The sequence below is a fragment of the Lissotriton helveticus genome, chromosome 11 (assembly GCF_964261635.1).
Source record: "Lissotriton helveticus chromosome 11, aLisHel1.1, whole genome shotgun sequence".
NCBI lineage: Eukaryota > Metazoa > Chordata > Amphibia > Caudata > Salamandridae > Lissotriton > Lissotriton helveticus.
In genome coordinates this window covers 708,318,906-708,339,742 of record NC_136072.1, presented here as the reverse complement: position 1 = coordinate 708,339,742, position 20,837 = coordinate 708,318,906, and the positions used below count along the sequence as shown (strand labels likewise).

The 20,837-nt window shown below is 43.0% G+C and overlaps 1 protein-coding gene across 1 annotated transcript in view; it reads left to right on the top strand.

The window, feature by feature from the left end:
• Positions 1-5,700: 5,700 nt before the first annotated feature.
• The window catches only part of LOC144791798 (guanylate-binding protein 1-like), a 246,677-nt gene continuing 231,540 nt past the window's right edge, over positions 5,701-20,837 (top strand). Inside the window, exon 1 of the mRNA XM_078666568.1 lies at positions 5,701-5,839. The gene's annotated coding sequence lies outside the window, so the exon portion shown is untranslated. The remainder of the gene's footprint in view (positions 5,840-20,837) is intronic.

Sequence of the window (20,837 nt, the reverse complement as noted above, 5' to 3'; positions counted from 1 at the left end):
CAATAATAATTGGGACAAGAAATATCCATAAAAGAGATCCAAGATATGTGGATTCTGCAGTTTATCTTGGGGTAAGAATCAATGCTAATGTTGGGAAAATTATCGAGGAAAATTATCTGCCTCTACTTACCTCAATAGATAGAGAACTCAGAAGAATAGATGTCTTACATTTATCTTTGATTGGGAGGGTGAATGTACTGAAAATGTCAATGTTTCCGAAATTGTTGTATTTATTCCGTGCCATACCCTTACTAGTAGAAGAGGGTTTGCTTAAAAAAATGGAAGCAGTTTTTGTAAAATTCGTGTGGCAGTATGGGAAAATCCGGAGATCATTAGCTCGACTTTCTGCACCATTAGAGGAAGGAGGGCTATCTGCACCCAATTTGAGGCTGTACCACTGGGTTTGTTTACTGCTGCAAATTAATTATTTGTTGAAAAATGATGTTTTAGAAACTCCACCTGGCTTTTATAGAATTCCTTCAATTTATGAAGTATTAGTAGGAGAAAGGGCTCGGGGGCTCCTAACACGAGAAATTAATGTTTCATACTTTAAAAGGAGTAAAAGTAAAGTAATGCTAAGTGTATGGGGTACTTGGAAGGCGATATTGAAATTCCTGAAAATCCCGAAGATCAATGGTATGATTGATCTATGGAGCTCAAAACCTTTTTCTCATCTTGGAGAGAATAGAAATAGCAGCTCATGGAAGGCGCTGGGTATTAGATATTTGGGGGATGTTATGTGTGGGGATGATTTTTTGGAGTTCGATATTTTACAACAGAAGTTTGGTATTCCGGCCACCCACTGGCTCTTGTATAATCAAGTCAAACAAACGATTAAATCACTCAGACCGAGATTAGCAGTACAGGAGATAAATCCTCTTATAAAGTATGTAATAAATGGCGGCAAGAAGATCAAAGTAGGGTATAGTTATCTCTTGAAGGCGTTGGGTAATGATATTGCACAGATAGAGTCTGCTTGGGCTCAAAGAATAGGGGATCCAAATGTAGACATAGATTACGCGCTCGCACTGAACAAAAAGGTATTAAGAGCAACTAATTTAAAAGCACAGCACTACAAGATGGTCTTCAATTTGTATTATACACCTGCAAAGTTGTTTCAATGGGGGTTAAGAGATAACTAAGCATGAGCGCAAAATCCGCTCCGATCGCGGATTTTGCGGATTTTCGGTAAATCCGCGATCCGCAAACTCTCGCGAATTTACCGAGAATCCGCAATCCGCGATCGGAGCGGATTTTGCGGTCAAAAGTTCAAGCCTAATGCATTTACGATGGCGCCGGCAAGCTGCCAGCGCCATCCTCAAATGGTTACTTAATTAGCTTCGACAGGAAGCTCTAACAGATAAGATAAAGCAGGGGCTCGAGCGCCTGCTTTATTTTATCAGTTGGAGCTTCCTGTTGAAGCTAATTAAGTAACTTTTGCAGGATGGCACTGGCAGCTTGCTGGCGCCATCGTAAATTATTTACAGTGTCTTCTTGCATAAATTTGAAGGGCAGGGTTCATTCTGGCACGACGGTCCTGGCACAAAAAATAAACCTCAACAGGAAACACTTGCAGGTGTGCCTTGTTCCCAAATATACCATCGGAAATCCGCTGTGATGCTGGTCTCTGACCTTTTATACACACAAGAGGCATGTGCGCTCGCATTGAAGCCCCGTCCGTTTGGCCCCGCCCACACACTCGAGGTGTGCACCGTCTTCCCGCCATTTACCCACTATGATGGACATTTCACTCAAGGGACCCCTGCGCACTTCGGCGCGATTGCATTAACACACACTTGGTCGCTGGAACTAGTTGAAGCGCAAATGCGGTGACTCATTCATCAGCCCAAAAAAAATCGTGAAATCGTGGCATTTGCATCTTTGACTTTTAAGAGCACAATCCCCGTGCTGTTCCTGTGACCAGGGGCTTCTGTCTCTTAATCTGCTGCTCTGATCGGTCTCTGATGTTTTATACACACAAGAGGCATGTGCGCTCGCATGGAAGCCCCGTCCGTTTGGCCCCGCCCACACACTCGAGGTGTGCACCGTCTTCCCGCCATTTACCCACTATGATGGACATTTCACTCAAGGGACCCCTGCGCACTTCGGCGCGATTGCATTAACACACACTTGGTCGCTGGAACTAGTTGAAGCGCAAATGCGGTGACTCATTCATCAGCCCAAAAAAAATCGTGGCATTTGCATCTTTGACTTCTAAGAGCACAATCCCCGTGCTGTTCCTGTGACCAGGGGCTTCTGTCTCTTAATCTGCTGCTCTGATCGGTCTCTGACCTTTTATACACACAAGAGGCATGTGCGCTCGCATGGAAGCCCCGTCCGTTTGGCCCCGCCCACACACTCGAGGAAGCCCCGCCCCCAAATCCGCAGATCCGCAAAATCCGCGGATTTTGCGGATCCACGATCCGTGAATCCGCAAATTCGTGAATCGTGGATCCGCAAAATCCGCCCATGCTTAGAGATAACGATAAATGTCCAAGGTGTAATCAAGGCCCGGCGGATCTTCTGCATATCTTTTATTCTTGTCAGAATCTCACACTTGTTTTAACAGAAATGGAAAAAAAAATTATCGGGGCTGCTAGAGTTTCAAATATCTCTATCCCCAATTATGGTTTTATTTGGTAGGGATGAAAACCTAGCAATCGGACATGAAGCTGAAGCATTTATTTTTCTATCCGTAGCTGTTTTTAGAATTTTAATTGCCGCAGCTTGGAAAGACCCAATTGCGCCCTCTTTTCACATGTGGCTAACCAGGCTGCTGGGGATCCATAATATAGAGGAATGCCTATATAATTTTAAGGGTAAAAGGACGAAATAATATGGTAAAAGGATTTGGGCTCCTCTTAGAAATTGGAGAGAACCAAGAAGAATAGACCGTGAGTTGATGTAAGAACGATCCCCTTGTATTATTTGGACTGTAACATTCTTGTGTACTTTTGCTGCCCTTTTGCTGTTTGCTGAGACGTTCTACATATTAATTCTCTGATTTTATCATACGTAATATAGTTTATGTCCATATGTGTAAATGTCTGATGGGATTCAGTTGGTATTTGTAAATTGTGTTATATTCCGATCCATCTCAATAAAAATATTTAAAAAAAAATAAAAATAAAAAAAAATAAAAAAGGATTTAGGTCCACTATGCAAGGAGCTGAGTGCAACCCTCAGTACAGAAACCAATCACATTGTCTTGTTTCTGAATCCTCTACTGTCTTCCATCTTACCAGTATGAGAGAGCCTTGATATTGTTTCATTCACTAAAACCTTTTCTCTGAGACTCACACACTTAGAAGTGGGTTTGACATCCACTAGGCTCAATTGAAAACCTAATGAGAAAGGCTAGAACTAAAATCCAGATATGACTGCTCAGACATCTGCTCAGAACAGCTCGTGGCAAGCTACTTCAACAAGCCATTGCGCTATAGGGAGTAGTCTCTTACCACTCCTTGAGCTGAGAGGAGAGGTAATTCTACACTGAGCATGCTAATGCTCCACATTTTGTTGAAAATGTAGAATACAAATTTTATCCGCACATCTGCTAATACTGTATGTTCCATATATTATTAATTTGAGTGTCTATTGTAGTGACATTTTAATGCATTTTCATAATTTTATTGGTGTCACTTTCTGTGATGTACTTAGTGCCAAAGATTTTGTGACATCACAGCATTAACATTACATTCAGTTTTCACTCCTAAAGGTTTTGAAAACTAGAAGGATCTGCGGTCACATTCGCAAAGCTTCACAGGTACAATAACATTCCTTACTTATTCACTAGTAAGGTAATCCCAGTGGTTCATTTGGGCATTACTTGTTCACTCTGTCACCAGTTTAAGTTTTGCTTAAAACGCATAATAATGCATAATATTCATATATGAAGTGTGATTTTAATATTAAGTGTATTATTTTTAGTGACTCATGTTATAATTGACCCATAAAGTGTGTTCGCGTTAGCCATAGTTCATTAATTTTCTACACCTGTGCTAGGGACACGATGTACCATACTACTACAAGATATCTTTTGAAGGCCACACAGCTGAAATCTTCCCTTGTGCGATGCCTAGGAAAAAGACTACAGACATATTATCTTATAGTGTTAGTTTCTGATTAGTTCGCTTTATGGGAACCGCAGGGAGTTGTCTTACCCTGTAGAAAACAAAAGTTTTAATTGTGCATTGCTTAGCAAGTTACTTTCAGAATGCTTTCTTACTTGATTGAACTCTCATTTGGTTCTGCCTTTAGAGGCATTACACCTGCTGCTCAACTTCCATCAACCTTATTTGAATCCTTAGATCAGTTTTAGGGAATTTCCCTTCAGGGAAACTTGAATCCTACTCAGTTTGCATATTACACTCTTTAAGTCACAAAGTGACGCATTGCTGGAGTGTGTCACAAAAGTGACGCAACTCCAGCAATGTGTCCTTTCACATGGGACAAGCCCCATGTGAAAGGGCCTGCATCAGTCTTACGCCTGCTGTGAGGCAGGCATAAGATATTGACGCATTTGCACCCTAGAAGTGGCGCAGTGAAATCTGGTAGATTTCTCTGTCACTTCTACGTGGCTTACTTACGTGGGAATGCCCACGCTGCATACATTGCACCTGAAGAAGGTATAATGCAGCGCTGGGGTTTAGAAAGTGACGCATCTGCTTAGATGTGTCACTTTGTAAATAGGGCGCAACAGGGGGCATGTTTTACGCCGCCGATGCACCACAAAAAGTGACGCAAAAGCTCATAAATAAGCCCCATATTATTCACAGCCAGTAACTCCTCTAGGCCGGTGCACAAAATGTTTGTGATACACTCTGTGCCTGCTATATAGCACTTTCTCCATGCTCATGACACATAAGGGTAAAAAAACATGTAGGCATTTCTGATCCGATCCTGCAGCAGCAAACTTTTAAGTCTTATACATGACAATCGACCCAATTCAGACCTTGACAGAAGTCAATGGAAGAAACACAATCTCCCGATTATTCTTCTAAAATCTCCCACTTTCCTCTTCTAAAATGTTGGCATGTATACATATAAGAGGGGGGGCGGGTTACAAACCTACACACTTGCCCAAGCGTCTGGATACACTCTCGGGTTAGTGAGCTATAGAAATCAATATAACATGGCATACCATAACAACTGGAATTCATGATTATTGCTCTGTGCGCTTTGCAGAGAAGCCAATGATTTAATGGCATCTGTTTTGAACACCTTTCTGATCCACCGACAGGCTCTGTGAGAAACTCTCACTGCCATAAGCCTCAGCTCCAGAAATCTCAATCGTGGCCTGTCGTAAACACCTGGAGGCGACTCAGTTCAATGTATGCACAATACAAAAGTAATACGCTACACGAAAAAAAATACTGAAACGCGAGATCCTGGGAACACTTTTAGGAAATGCACAATTAAGGTTAAACGTATGTAAAACATGAAAAACAAACAGGAATTAAGTGACTGGCACGGATCACTTCAAAGTGTTTCTCTTTCATTATTCCGAAACCACTCAGTTTTTGTTGCCTGTAAATTTCAGAACATCACTACCTGGTTTGTCACCAGGGCGGACTCGGCCCCCTTAAAGCCCTGCTTAAACCTTCAGTTTCAGTTTCACACTGAGTGATTTCAGGGGGCTGCATAAGAATTTACACATTGGCCAATCTCTGTATTCCGGGAAACGAGAGAATTCTTGTCACATGACACATTGCACGGTATAAAGCATTTTCAGTTTCGTTCTGAGTGCGGCTGGCGACTGGGCGAGCAAAGTGTATAAATACACTGACTCGGCGGAAGAAATCTTAGGAGCTTTCAGACGAACGCACGAAGGTTTACAGTAAGTGTTTTTTTTCATTGGTATGTCCTTAAAGGTATGTGCACCGATCATACGCACCTTATTGTCTCGTTTTATTTAGACTGTGATACATTGTGCTCGGGGTGCTCGGGGCGTAGCTTGGGTGTTAATTTTAGGGGGGGGGGGGGGTGTCTTCAGATTTCAACTATGTTGGCATATCATGCTAAAATTCATTATCAGAGAAGCAGTGCAGAAGGGGGGGTGTAGGGCGGTGAAAAGGAAGCGGAGTGGCAGATCGTAAGGGGCACTTAAAACAATAGTTTGTAAAGTAACCAACCCCTTTCGGGAACTTCGTACCGGATATGGCAGACAGAAGACAGCGTGTGTGCGAGTATGTGTTTATACAAATCCCAGGTGAAATGGAACAGACTCCACTCCTGACTGAAAACATACGTCAAAACTATTTAAAGAATAGGGAGGGGAGGGGGTGTAACACCCCAAACACTCCCTTTGAAGTTACGCCCCATGGGGTGCTGCTGCGCTGGTATTTCTAGGCAGGGCAGCCGGCCCTGTTCCGAGGTATCAAAGAAATGAAAGCAATGCAACTTTAACTACATTCAGCAAACGATTGTCCCTCATCAGACCACAAGTCCTAGCAAACATTTACAATGCAACGGTCTCGCCTTTGCAAAAGTTAGAGCTATTGGCATTGTTAATGACAACATTTTTATTTATGTGTTGGTTTTGAAAACAGATAAATAAATGGCATTGTCATTTACAATGCCAATAGCTTAAACTCTCTCAAATGCGAGACCTATTGCATTTGCACACACACACACACACACAAACACACACACACACACACACACACACCCACACACACATACACAGAGACACACCCACACACAGAGCCACACACACACACACACACACAGAGCCACACACACACAGAGCCACACACACCCACACAGAGCCACACACACACACACACACACACACAGAGCCACACATACACTAGTTAAATTATTTCAACATTCAAAGTATATAAAGGTTTATTTTATTGTTAAAATGAAATATAATGATAAAATAAGCATTATCATTTAAATAGTGAATAAACAATGAATTATTAATACATGTTAATAATTAGGAACAAGTAATTACATAATTACTATTATACCTTAAGGTTGTACCTATTGTATTGTATCTAGAATGTACAGCCCACATAAGCACATGAATAGGAAGGCTGCTTTTACCACACAAGCTTCCATTCCTGCCTGCTTTCTTTACAACGTAGTGCAACTGGGCATTTTAGTGTGATGGTCTAAACTGACACGACCAAAGACTACAACTCCCTGAATACAGCAGAATGTAAAAACAGGTGTGCATATGTTGGCACATGAACTCACTGCTGTTTGGGCTGCCCTTAATATGCCCACTCACTGGCGAGGAGCCAGGTGAAGTCAGGCAGACCCATCGCGCGGGAGAGGGGGCAGGCAGAGCTGGGGGAAGTAGTTCAGTGGGCATGTGGTGCTGAGGTACAGGCAGCGCTGGGGGTCATGAACTCAGGGAAGGCCTAGGTGGGCAGGTGATGGAGAGGGACAGACCGTATACCGGAAATAGGCAGAGTACAGGAAACCACAGACCTGGGGCATGAAGGGCTGTACAGATGTCTAATCAGTACTAGAGAACCAGCAGGGGGCGCTAAACAGCCAAGACCGAGAACAGGTGGTCTTGGTGGACAGGCAGGAATGGTGGAAAGACATAGCAGAAGACAGGCAGCTCTGGGTGGACAGCAGTTATGAAAACACAGGCGGAGAAAGCAGTACTGGAGCCAGGCGGGCTGTAGGAGCGAGGAGGGCGGTGGGAGTATGAGAGACAGACAGGGTGTAGTGCTGGAGGGTTGCGGGCTGGCAGGTTTGGGTGGACAGGGAGGGCTGTAGGAACAGGCGGGGTAGGCAGGGATGGAGACACAGTCACAGCTGAAGGCAGGGCAAGGAGGACGTGTGGGGCAGGCAGGGCTGGGGACAATCAGGCCTATATGGGCAGGTGGAGGTGAAGGCATAGACAGGGTTTAAGGCAGAGGCAGGATTGTGACGTATGCGGGGCAGGCAGGGCTGGGGCCAAGCAGGTCTACTTGGACCGGCGGGGGTGTGTGGACGGGCAGGGCTGTAGGCACGGCTGAGCCGGGCGATGAAGGACGGGCTCTGAAATGGTTTTGCTGTGAGGGGTCTATGCGGGTTAATGAGCTGACATGATTAAAGCTGACCATTTGTAATGTGTCTGAACCCTTGTGCACAGCCCGGAAAAGGTTAATGTGCTAAATAAGACTGCCCCTGACTCTCACCCCTGCACCTGCCCTCTCATGGGAGAGAGGAGAGCAAAGAGCGAGGTAAGAGAGAGACAGCAATGGAAGAGGGTGGAGAGGGAGAATGTGAGGGAAGAATGAAGGGGCGAGACATGACTGGGAAGAAGCGACGAGCAGGAGGAAAGGGAGAGAAAGGTTCGACAGGTAGAGAGTGAAGGGGCAACAGGAGAAGAGTGCAGGAGGGCAAAGTGTCGAGGAGCGGGCGGGGAAGGAAATAAAATGACAAAACAGATGAGAAACAGAACTAGGGAGGAGGGGAGACACCGGTGTGGCAGTGACCACAATGGAGAGAAAGAGCGAGACAGGGAGCGTAAGAGGCAGAAGGTGTACAGACAGGAACAATAAATAAACTGGATGACAGAGAGAAGGGGAAAGAAAGAGGGGGCGAGAGGCTGTTAGACGGAGGGGTGCATAAGGACGGTGTGAGGGGCACATTCCGGTGTCTGCTGCACACTCACCCTGCCTCCAGGACTCTTTGATACCTGTTGCATGTTGGAGGTCCCGTCGCCCTGCTCCTGTTTACCTCTCGAGATAGGTATCCGTTGCCCAAATGGCTGCGCGGTACCGACTCGCTGCCATGTGTGCACCAGCCGCAGGTCACGACGAGGGCCTCTCCCCGCTTTCTGGAGATAGCTGAGATTAATTGCAGGCCTCTCTCTTGGTTTTTCACCTTGTATTCGGGACCTCCCGTTCTTCTCCCCTCGTCAAGGTGGTGCACACAGTGTTGTTTCACCACAAGCCTTCCAGATAGTTCCATGCAGTTCCACGCGGCACCCGCGCTTTACTTAATAACATTTTAAAAGTAATGCGCGGGTGCCGCGATTATACCAAAATGAAAGAAATAGGTGTTTTGTCTATATCTTTCATTTTAGTATAATCGCGGCACCCGCGCTTTACTTAATAACATTTTAAAAGTAATGCGGGGGTGCCGCGATCATACTAAAATAAAAGAAATTTCTCTTTCAGAGCTGCCCCACTCCGACGGCCTCAGCCTGACTTATTGCGGTGGTAAAAGGTTTATCATCTTCTTTATGGGGCCATCTGTTTCGCCCCATAAAGAAGATAAGAAACCTTTTCCCGCAGCAGTAAGTCAAGTAAGTCAGTCTGAAAAGGACGGGGCTTACAGAGAAAGAAGAATGTAACTAGGACCTCTTCTCCAATGGCTGGCCATTGTTTAACATGAATGGTGACGCCAGCCAATGGAAAAGAGGGGCGGTGCTTAACCTCGCTAGTAAAAAATACTGTACCTCATTAAATCTCGCCAGCTCGACTGCACATGTGCGCAGTCTTTCGCAGGCCGAGACCTAAATAAAGAAGTTGGGGACTCTCCAAGTACACAGGTGTTGGGGACTCTCCAAGTACACATGTGTTTGTAAAGGGGGCGCAGTTTAAGGAGACTCTCGTAATCTAGATATAACTTAAATTTGTAGGCTAGAGCGGTGCCTAAAAATGAATGCATCAGTCAGTCTGTAACGTAACGGGTGCTCATATAAAGCGATCTGATACCTTCGGGTCGAGCTCGCACTATATAAAAACTTCAACAACACGCCACTATTCAGTATTCAGTATTGAACACTTCTTCCCTTGAAACTGTCGCCAACCGTCCCCAAGCTGAAAATGTTTTCCTAGGTGTTGATCGTAGATGCCACAGACAAGCAAGGCAGGTCAGGCAGCAGACGAGGCCATGAAGGGAAGTGGAGTCTCGAGCAGGTTAGGCAGCAGACGAGGCCAGGCAGGAAGGGAAATCTCGAGCAGGAAGCAGGTCAGGCAGCAGGCAAGGCCAGGAAGGGAGGGCGAACCGCGAGACACGTCGATATCTGGATCCGGTCACTTCCAAAGAGGAAAGGAGCCAGAGCAAACAAGCCCGAAAAATAAAGGTCATGGAGTAAGAGGGTGGGACTGCCGAGTTGCAGACACACCCATCCAGTGACATCTGCTACCACCACTGATTGGTCGCAGATCACAGCGTCTACTGGTAGGTCCCCGTAGGGGTGTGGTGACTGGAAGTCTGAGGCAATCACCCAGCGACCACAGCATCCACAGGTAGGTCTCCGCAGGGACGTGGTGACTGGCAGTCTGAGGCAATCACCGAGAAATGCGTAGTTTGTTTGGTGTGCGCTTTATCACGCTTTGGATGAGCACGACAGAGTGGACAGCATTTTGATAAGCAGGGTGGACGGCATCTACCCTGGAAAATAAGTGGGGGGACGCCGTCCACCAGCGTGATAACCCGACTCGTGCCCTGTCCCTCATATACTTGATGGGGTCTCCACTTGGTGACCTGATCCTCGGACCTACCAGGGACCGACGGAAAACCCAGCACCTCTTGATGTGCTCAAGACAACTAGGCATCTTCGTGCGTGCCGAGGAAACACGGCGCTGCCTTGCAACCAGGGGGCGATGCAGGCCAAGATACAAACAGACCTAATAAGGAGGTGAGTCCCGATTTCTGTAAGCCAAAGAGGCTTTTATTGTAACTATTTTCCTCGCTAAGGATTTCCTCTTTTCGATGCAAGTTAGGAAACCTGTATTGTTGTTTTGTTGACTTCCGAGCTGTGTTTGATTTATTAAATCGAGAGGTCCTATTGGATAATGTGGAAAAATTTCATTTTCTGAAAGGCCTGCTTTGTATTATAAAATAATTACACCGAGGAAAATTGGGCCCAAATAGAACTTGATAGAGGCGGAACATTAACAGAGAAGATTATGATAAGAAATTATTAGCATTTTATTCAAGGGACCTACTGGAAACCAGAAATGAGGCAGCAGCTTTTTCGCTTAAGATAGGCGAGTTTCATGTGGCATGTCTGCTTTTTGCAACTGATCTAGTTTTAATAAACATTACACAAATTGGCTTGCAGCAAAAATTAGCTGCATTTGAAAGATGTATTAAGGACAAAAAGATCTTTGTCAATATAGAAAAAACAACATTTTGATTTTTTGGGAAAGAATGAAGGAATGTAATTGGTTTTTGGGAAAAATAAGGACGGAAGAAGTGACCTTGTATCGTTATCTGGGCAGGTATTTTACATCAATACTAAGTTGGATGACACATTTAGAAGTAATTAAAGCTAATGCCCTGCCAATAATCATGGGATCAAGTGCATTTAGGAAAGAGTTTGGGGGTCGGGAGCTAGACCCAGTCCTGACCATTTAAAGCATTAGTTCCGACCAAATGGTTATATGGTGCAGACGTCATGTATTTAAGTGGGATGGGTAATTGGGATTAAATTGAAGGCCAATGTTTTAAAACAAGATATTGCATTCCTGTGCTTTTGAATGGAAACAGGATTTTCATCATGGCCTTGCCTCTCAGAAAGGGCTGTATTGACAAGTTGGGAAAAGCTGTTGGTGGCATGTGATACAAATATATCACTGTTGTGTAGGGATGAAATCTTGAATAATGAATGGAAATGGGCAGTTAGCTTACGATGTATCCTATTAAGGATAAAAGGTCTGTATTCCTTGGACCAATCCCGGTGGTATCGTCCAATAGAATTGTCATTATCGTCCAATAAGATTGTTAAAAAAAAGAACTATGTGCCAAAATGGAATCTATTTCCAGAACCATAGACATTATATGTTAGTAAAAAGAGGTCTACCACCCTATGCTGGGATGCCTGGCAGGATTGTGCCCCCTTCACCTATCTTTTGGCATTAGCAAATATGCCCATGAATCAGAAAATTTTTAAATTTCGAATTGGGATCAACCCTTTGTATTCTTGTGGTGAGATGAACTGGAGGTTAAAGAAATCCAGTGGTTTTTGTAACTGTGGGTTCAGAATGAAATGCTCTAATGTGCAAATTTTATAGCCCTGTTTATTTTTTAGATCGGAGCTTCGTAGTGTTTTATTACCAGTTTTATTGAAATCTGACGTGACGGAGCGTTTTTATCTAGGAAGGAGTTTTTGATGTTACCTGCGCATTTGGGTCTTTAAAGGCGATTAAGGAAAGTTTGATGAATGTTTAGATTGTATAGTCTTATTATAGGAACAGACATGCTTTAATGTAATTGATAGAGGGGTTGTAGCATTTGGTATAAGTAAGAGGACATTATATTATTTGACTTTTATAAGTGTATGATTTTAATGAAACAATTGTTTTGAGTAGTTTAATGGACTACGTTCTAAATAAACAGATATTATGAACTAAACTAGTCATGACAGGCTTGATGAATGGGTCTTGGGGTTGGAGTACTGGAAGAGACAAAGAAGTAAATTGTTTTGTACTGCAGTGAAGACAAAGGTGAGGAAGTAAAAGCGGAACCTTTGTTTTTTTGGAGTCTGCCTGACCGGGTAGGTAAAGCTCATAACGGGGGCGACTCTAGGCTCATGGCGGCCCTGGGCAGGGAGCGTAGGTAGGGGGCCCCGGAAGAGGGGGTCCGGGCGGGGGGAGCACGGAGGCCAGTGAAGAGGGGGGGGGGGTCAGGGTGTTTGGAAGTGGAACAGAGCCGGAGGCCACCAAATCCCTGCCAGGGGCCGTCAACGCAAGTATGTATCCACCCTCAGAGGATTATTATATTAAGGATATATATTGGCGTGGCGGCCCCTGGGGTTTGGTGGCCCTGTGCAGGTGCACAGCTTGCACATGCCTAAGGCCGCCCCTGCTCATAAGATTAACAGAGCTCCAATAACAAGTTAATTTTGAAGGAGGGCAGAAGCACTATGGAAGGCAGTTCAGAATGTGGCATCAGGCGCCAGTACTGCACTGCATTTTCCTGACGTCAGCGGCCCTTCTGTCTCCAACCTACATTGCATCGGACCGAAGTTCTGGTCTTGTCAACTACAAGCTCTCGTGAAGTACACTGGCACACCCTACCAGTAAACTTCTAGTTAAATCCTTTCTTCCTGCTTTCAGGAATTTAAGGACTACTGCTGCTGAAACAACCCTCCCCCATCAGCATCATTGTTCTCCAGGGTCTTGGCTGTGGACTTTAGTAAAGGTTATCTATTTCTGTAGTTAACAATATTGATGGCAATCTCACAGTAGTCTCCAGTTTGCCACAGTAATCATAAGCACGCCATTGAATGAAAACATGCTGCTGCAAGTGGTCTGATGCTGCACCTAATAACATGTAAGAAATATTTTACGTAAGTGCTATATTAATAAAACATGAAAACCACATTTAAAGAGCCCACACATTTCACAGGTCCATGAATGAGTAGCTCATTGGGCAGCGAGAGCTAAATCTCTTAACTCTGTCATGATTTTTTCTTTGTATCTTGGTTTCAATATTTGAATGAATGTACATTTATGATTTTAAAAGATGTGTAATATGCTTGTAATAAACCTGACCTGAAATATCTCTTCATCCATATCTACATAATCATCTGTCAGAAATCCAGGACAACTCTCTAATACAGCTACTATTTACATATTTAGTTTCATGTAAACACTTTCGTTCTTCATACATTACTCATGTCTTAACGGACATGGTAATGTTCCTGAGGTGCATTCTTTAGTTTGCACTCTGGTATTCGTATTCATGAGTATGCGATGGCTGAAATAAGACTATTAGCACCAGACTGCTAAAAAGCTTGCCTTAATGACCTGTTCCCACAGGGAGCCTAAGAAATTTGAGAATTCTGTACGCTAAAAATGTTATCTATTGCCCTCCTGTGCAAACCAACAACTTTTTGTTTTCACCCATCATACCAGTAGCTTGCAATTTCTTTTGCAAAGTTGCACTGTACAAGTACATTGATTAATTTGTAATTACTAACTTTGGAGAGATTGTGCCCCTCCGTGCAGAGCCATATATGGGGCTCGTTTCTGCGCTTATGATATAAGCACAATTTTATATTTATTAACATTGGAGGAATTTCCGGGAGTGCGTAAGCATGAACACATTTTACCGTTTGGCACACTGCTCATAACAGGAAATGGGTGAAGTCCTGCTTATGTGATGCACTGCGTGTAAATCACTTTCAGTTTCAATCTGAGGCCTGTCAGTTGCAGCAACTGCAGTGAACTGAGCGAAGTGCACACACATATATATATATATATATATATATATATATAGATATAGATATATATATATATATATATATATATATATATTTATATATATTCACTGAAAAAAACCATAGGTTTCACACATGTTATAGTTGGCTGGACATTTCACTCATACAAAACCATTGAAATTCCCCTGTTATAGTTAGTTCAGCGAACTACAACTCGCGCGCCCGCAATGCACTGCTGATGACGTCACTTATTACATCACTCATGACATGGTCAGTGACATCACTCATGACATCAATGATTACATCTCAAATTACATCACTGATGACATCATCCAGTGAATGTGAGTCTTTCTGAAAAATAAATATTTTTATATATTATTTATATCTAAAGGTCGATGGAAGAATAAATGGGTAAATAAGTGTCTAAATGGATGTTTTGTTTTTTTTTTAAATGATTGCATAACTGACCTATTAAGTGAATCTTAGGGAATACATGTATTAGCGAGTAATGTTTAAATATGTAAATATCTGTATCAGTGTCTCACTTTGTCTAGAAGTGGCTGCATGGGTTGGTGAGTAGCTACATGAGTGTCTATATGGGTTATTAGGTGGTTTTTTGAGTAACAGTATGAGTGTCTGTATGGTTCGGTGGGGGTATTACTTAGCGCTTAGATGCATGAATGAGTGACTCACTGTATGTGTTTTGAAGACAGCATATGTGCAGGTCTGTATGGGTGGATGAGTGTGTGTATGGGTCTGTTAGTGAGTGAATAACAGTCTCAATAGTATATTTATGAGTAACTACATATGTTTTAATCTAGTATATGTGAGTATTGATGTATATCAGTGAGTATATGGGAGAGTGAGAGATTGGAAGAGTTCCTGTATAAATAAGTATGTGTTTCTATAAGTGATTGTTTAAGAGAGTAAGTATGTGTACGTTTCTGTAGAAGTAAGTGTAGTGGTGTGTGTATAGCTGTATATGCAAATAAATGGATGTTTGATAGTTTATTTGCATGTGTGAGTATGTGTGTGAGTAACTCTATGGATGAGTGTCGGTGTGTAACAGGATGTATAGGTCTATGAGTACATTTGATGAGTGAGTACATGTATGAGTGACTATATAGAACTGTTGGTGAATGAGTATATGTGTATGTAGATGGTGGAATTACTGAGTAGGTTGTAACTGGTATTGGTATCTCCATTTTCTGAAAAGTTTAGTTTCTATATTTGAATGTGTGTATCAAAGGTTATATTACGCTGAGAGGAGGTCTGCCACTATTTCACAAGTATGATGTCATCAGTGATGTCATTTGAGATGTAATCAGTGAACTCATGAGTGATGTCACTGACCATGTCATGAGTGATGTAATATGTGACGTCATCAGCAGTGCATTGCGGGCGCGCGAGTTATAGTTAGCTGAACTAACTATAACGGGGGAATTTCAATGGTTTTGTATGAGTGAAATGTCCAGCTAACTATAATATGTGTGAAACCTATGTTTTTTTCAGTGAATTTCTAAGGTTTTTTAAATGCTGATTCCTAACTATAATGTGGGTGAAACCTATGTTTTTTTGCAGTGAATTTGCAAGGTTTTTTAAATGCTAATTCCTAACTAGAACGTGTGTGAAACCTATGGTTTTTTCAGTGAGTATATATATATATATATTACCTACTGGCGGTCGCCAGTAGGTATATATAGTTAGGATTTTTTCCCTATGGGATTTTTGAAAATTCTATGTCTAATAACTTTGGCGTTTGTGGACGGAATTGGCTGAAATTTTCAGGAAAATGGCACATTTTGTTTCTGAGCAGCCCCTGAAAATTTTGGGGGGGTTCGTCAAGGGGGGGCCGAGAAAAAAGGGGGGTCCCAAAACGCGTTTTTCCCATGTTAATTTCCATAGGGCGGTTGGCCTCACTTTTAGCCCGAACGGCTGAATGGATTTGCACGAAACTTGGCAAAATTGTAGGGACTGGTAGCCCGATGTGCCTTTTGTAGGTCTCAATATATGTGCTCCAGTGGATTTTGAGAAATTAACGTTTAAAAAAAGATATATATCTGTAACAGCGGACCGGGCAGCGGCCCAGGACGCGTACTTGTCGCGCAACGGAGCTTTGTGAAGCGAAGCTGATTGGTTCTCCGGCGTCTGTCAACATTCCAAACAGTCCGTAGCGGCCGCCATCTTGTCTCTCGGTAGGATCGAGAGACAAGAGGAGGTCAAAACAAAGGGGGAAATAACTATAAGGGGGCATAGTAGATCCTCGCTGACCCCCTAGGTTTGATGTGGAGGTTTTAAAAGGGCCCCGCGGGGCAAAAAAAAATAATAATAATAATAATCGAACGGCTGAATGGATTTGCACGAAACTTGGCAAAATATTAGGGACTGGTAGCCCGATGTGCCTTTGCTAGGTCTCAATATATGTGCTCCAGTGGATTTTAAGAAATTAACGTTCAAAAAAAGATATATATCTGTAACAGCGCTCTGCTTCGCGTAACGGAGGTTTGCGAAGCTGATTGGTCATTCTGTCACTGGGATATAGTTGGGCTACATCTGGCTGATATTTGGGCTACATTTGTTTTTTTGTGTGTCTGGCGGCCATCTTTGGGCTACATTAGGCTACATTTGGGCTCCAACATATATATAGGCCAATGTAGCCCAATATATATTTTTCAAAGTTAATTTTCGTAAAAACCACTGGAGCATATATCTTGAGACATAGCAAAGGCACATCGGGCTACCAGTCCCTACAATTTTGCCAAGTTTCGTGGAAATCCATTCAGCCGTTCGAGCTAAAAGTGAGTCCAACCGCCCTATGGAAATGAAGGAAATGAATGGGTAATTTGTAATTAGCAAATAGCTCATCGCAAACTAGGAATGGTAAAGAATCGCTATTTATTCCTTAAAGTTCGCTATTTAGGAAATGCAAAAAACTTTGATGATACATATGGCGGTTCATCTCTAACAAGATAAGAAGCATAGGGATACATTTATGATGACTGGCGCATCACCAGGGATGTGTTAGTCATTCTGTGCCGCTGTTCCGTCACCTATGGTGTGCTGCATTTACAATGCGGCGCATCATGGGGCAAAAACAGCACAGATGCGTGATGTATCTGTGCCGTAAAGGTGGCGCATTGCTGGAGTTGTATCGCAAGTGTGATGAAACTCCAGCAAGGGTCGGGGGTGCCCCTGTCGCAGGGTTTCTGTTCTCACACAGAACTGTGGACAGAGGATTGGAACCTCGGCGAATTAGGGTGTCCCAAAACTCACGTTAGTAATCAAAAACTCCTTAGCAAGCTAGGTACAGTGTCACATTGGATATAACAAACTCTCAATGTTTAGACAATCCAGAATATGAACTTATAGTACCTCAGGATACGTGGAACTCATGAACAGTCGGTCGTTATATATTTCTTAGAAACCAGAACATGGAGTTAAGAAGAACACATGTGTATTTGAAATGTTTATTTACTAATGCCGTCTTCACAGGCGTAGTATCTTAGATAATACAAGTACACATATTATCAGTAGCAAAATTACCAGCATAGTTACTAGTACATAAAAAGCGAATGGTGATAGTATGTTAACATGCTGTAAATGAATAAGAGTTAGCAACACTTATAAGCAGCCGCGGGCCGTGGAGGGAGTTACGGTGGGGCAGGGAGGCGGGGAGGGGGAGGGGCAAGGTAGAGAGGGCTCCACCCTGCTTCTCCCCCTCCCCGCCTCCCTGCCTCACCGTAACTCCCTCCACGGCCCGCGGCTGCTTATATCTCACCCTCCCTAATACACATATTATATTATTTGCTAAGAAGGTCTCTTTGTGTTGGTTTAGGGCGTGCCCATACTTTAGTGTCTTAGATTTGAAGGAATCACATCAGCATACACCAGCTCTCTCTTCATGTGAGCCGCATCAACTGTTGTGTATGTGTGTTCGGCAAAGCAATATAAAACCCGCCTCATGCCCAGAATTGGCAGAAGTTGCACTTATGTTATGAGTATGAAGTCGTGGAGATCAGACCTCATAACAATTCTGTATCGTGTTGTTCTTGAAACTTTAGCACTCGCTGTACAGATATAGTTTAACAAGCAAAGCAGATAGTAGAGCAATAACATATTATTCTCATGTAAACCACGATGAACTACTAGGTGGAAAGCTAAAGCAACAACTAAGTGTCGTGTGCAGAAGTTGCAAAAAAGGAAAAATGGCGTTTAAACCGGTAATGAGCCCATGCTAACTTAACACGGTGTAAAGATATCCAGGACCTAGATGACACCTCCCCATGATCCGGAAACGAACTGAATAAGATAATAGAAGTGCCATCTCATGAGAGCAGATTGCAAGTTTATATGTGGACGGTCCGCAAGGTAAAGCATTAAAAACTAGGAAAATGTAATGCTAAAGAAAAATAAAACAGCCAAGTACTTTATCGAGTCTTAAGCCAATAGGCAAGGTAAATAATAAAAACTTGACAAATAAGTCAATGAATTGTCAATGAAATGCTAGTACTCAGCATATCAAACATGAAAAAGGTCTATGACATAACTGTGTATGCAAAATAAGCTGCAACAGCCTCCAATAGGAAGTCACCGTCTTCATCCGAAAACAGTTCAGCCATCCAATTTAAAAGCGGAAAAGAACATACGTGCTCTCCCAGCACCGGATCCTCTATCACCATCAGAGGACAGCTCGGTGGGTTTTCAAGAAAGCTCTGTTCCAAGAAAGACTGTGCTGCCGCCAGTAAATTCCAGGGACCAAGTAGTCCATGCATCAATGCCACAGCCATAATCCTTTCGCCAGGACAAACCAACTCGTGAGTAATGATAGGAGTCATCAGCTGATTAAAGTCGACGTCAGGAGAAACCGGTCCGCAGAGACACAAATCAATGGCCCAATCGAAATCACAGGTCAGGCAGTGAAATACAGGCTGGACACAGGTGAAGTAGGAGAATCGAAAAGATAATCCATATGCCGTGCTTAATATCGCCAACGGCATTGTGCCATAATATTCTAGCATGCGATTGCGGAACAGTGTCAGCAGCTGCAGGGTGGGAGGTTGCATAGGAGGGACATCCATATTTAAAAATGTAAAAAAGCACAAGAGCGTCCGCTGGTAATGCAAGTAAAAATGCCAATCCACGAACCAGAGTGGAGAAAATAGAATGAAAGGAAGCAGGGATGAGTCCAAAGATTTTCTCAAATGAAGTCACGAGACCACTGGTAACAACTTTAAAAAAGTGCGCCAGGGACTTTGCGGAGGATGCGTTAAAGATAGTCGGAACCATCTTGCTGAATTTGAAAGGCAAATCTGAATTGAAAAGTGTGTGCACCTCTGTACGGGTGTTCGCTATGTGAAGCACGAAAGTTTCACGGGCCGAACTCAAGGCCACCTCTCTCTGAGACAAAAGAGCTCTTATTCTTGCCATGCCGTTGAAATCTGTCCCAAGGTTGGTATTTGTGGCCAGATTGAAAACTCCCTATGTTCATGTGTGGGAGGAAATAGAACATTTCTGCAGCAAATAACCCGTTCACTTACTGTTACGATAAAAGGAATACTTTTAATTAACTCAGAACAATCTTCATTATTGAGCATCAAATAACTACCATTTTCCAACAACTTGAACGTGGGGATGATAGCAGGAACTGGCGTGCCTTGCAACACGCAAGCCATATTTGGTCGGTGTTTGTTGCATGAACCGTGTAACTGTATGTGCCTACACATTAGTGAATGATCTGGCGTCTCAGTGCATTCCTCTCCATTCAGATAAACTTCTTGATCATCTTTGAAACATCTGTATGTGTATGGAAGCGACCAGACCTCATGAAGAAAAGCACTACCTAAAGGTTCATAACGACCTATTGGTATATATTTCATACAATTTGAAAACTTATATAAAGCAAAAGGCAGCGTTATTAAACCGTGGATAAGGCACGTTGCCAAAAAACCCGCAATCCTCTGCTGATGATGTCACTGAGCATGTCATGAATGATGTAATATGTGACATCATCAGCAGTGGATTACGGGTAATAGTATCTCTAGTTTACTCCCCTATAGCTGTCTTTCTTTTAACATAAGTGTCTGTTTCCTTCCCTTATACTTACTGTTTTTGGTTCGCTTCCGGTTCGCGTACCGGGGAGCGAACTGGGAAGCGAACTAAGAGAAATAGAGGTTGGCACAGTTCCAAATATTGTACCAATTTTTTAATAACGGGGAGGTAGTTCTGAAAAGAACTTTTTTTTTTTTTTTCAGAACATTTTTTTACTTTTTTTGAATTTTTCTGAACAGTTTTATATTTTTTTGGGTTTTTCTTGGAGGGGGCAATGAAAACGATTCATTGTAAAGGGCTCAACAGGAGCAACAAAACAAAAAAAAGAAGTATTTATTATTTTGGGCGTTTCGTACAAACTTGCATATGATAGTCAATAGCTCTGTTGATCAGAGTGATGCTTTTTTCTCCGTAGGAAATGAATCCATCGCAAAATACGCAGATGTGTTTTACATCACCAAATCTCATTTGTATATTTGGCACCATCTCCCTGCCCTCTGGTCCCGTTACTTCCGGTACAACAGATCTTCTGGCCATAATAGGGAGATTATCTAGGTCGTTCCGAAACTGTGCAGCACTGTAGTTGTTAGGATGCCACCTAGTCATATGGCGATGCATTGTGTAGTTTCCGAAACTGTATTTTTTGTCGGTCCCTCTGGACAGT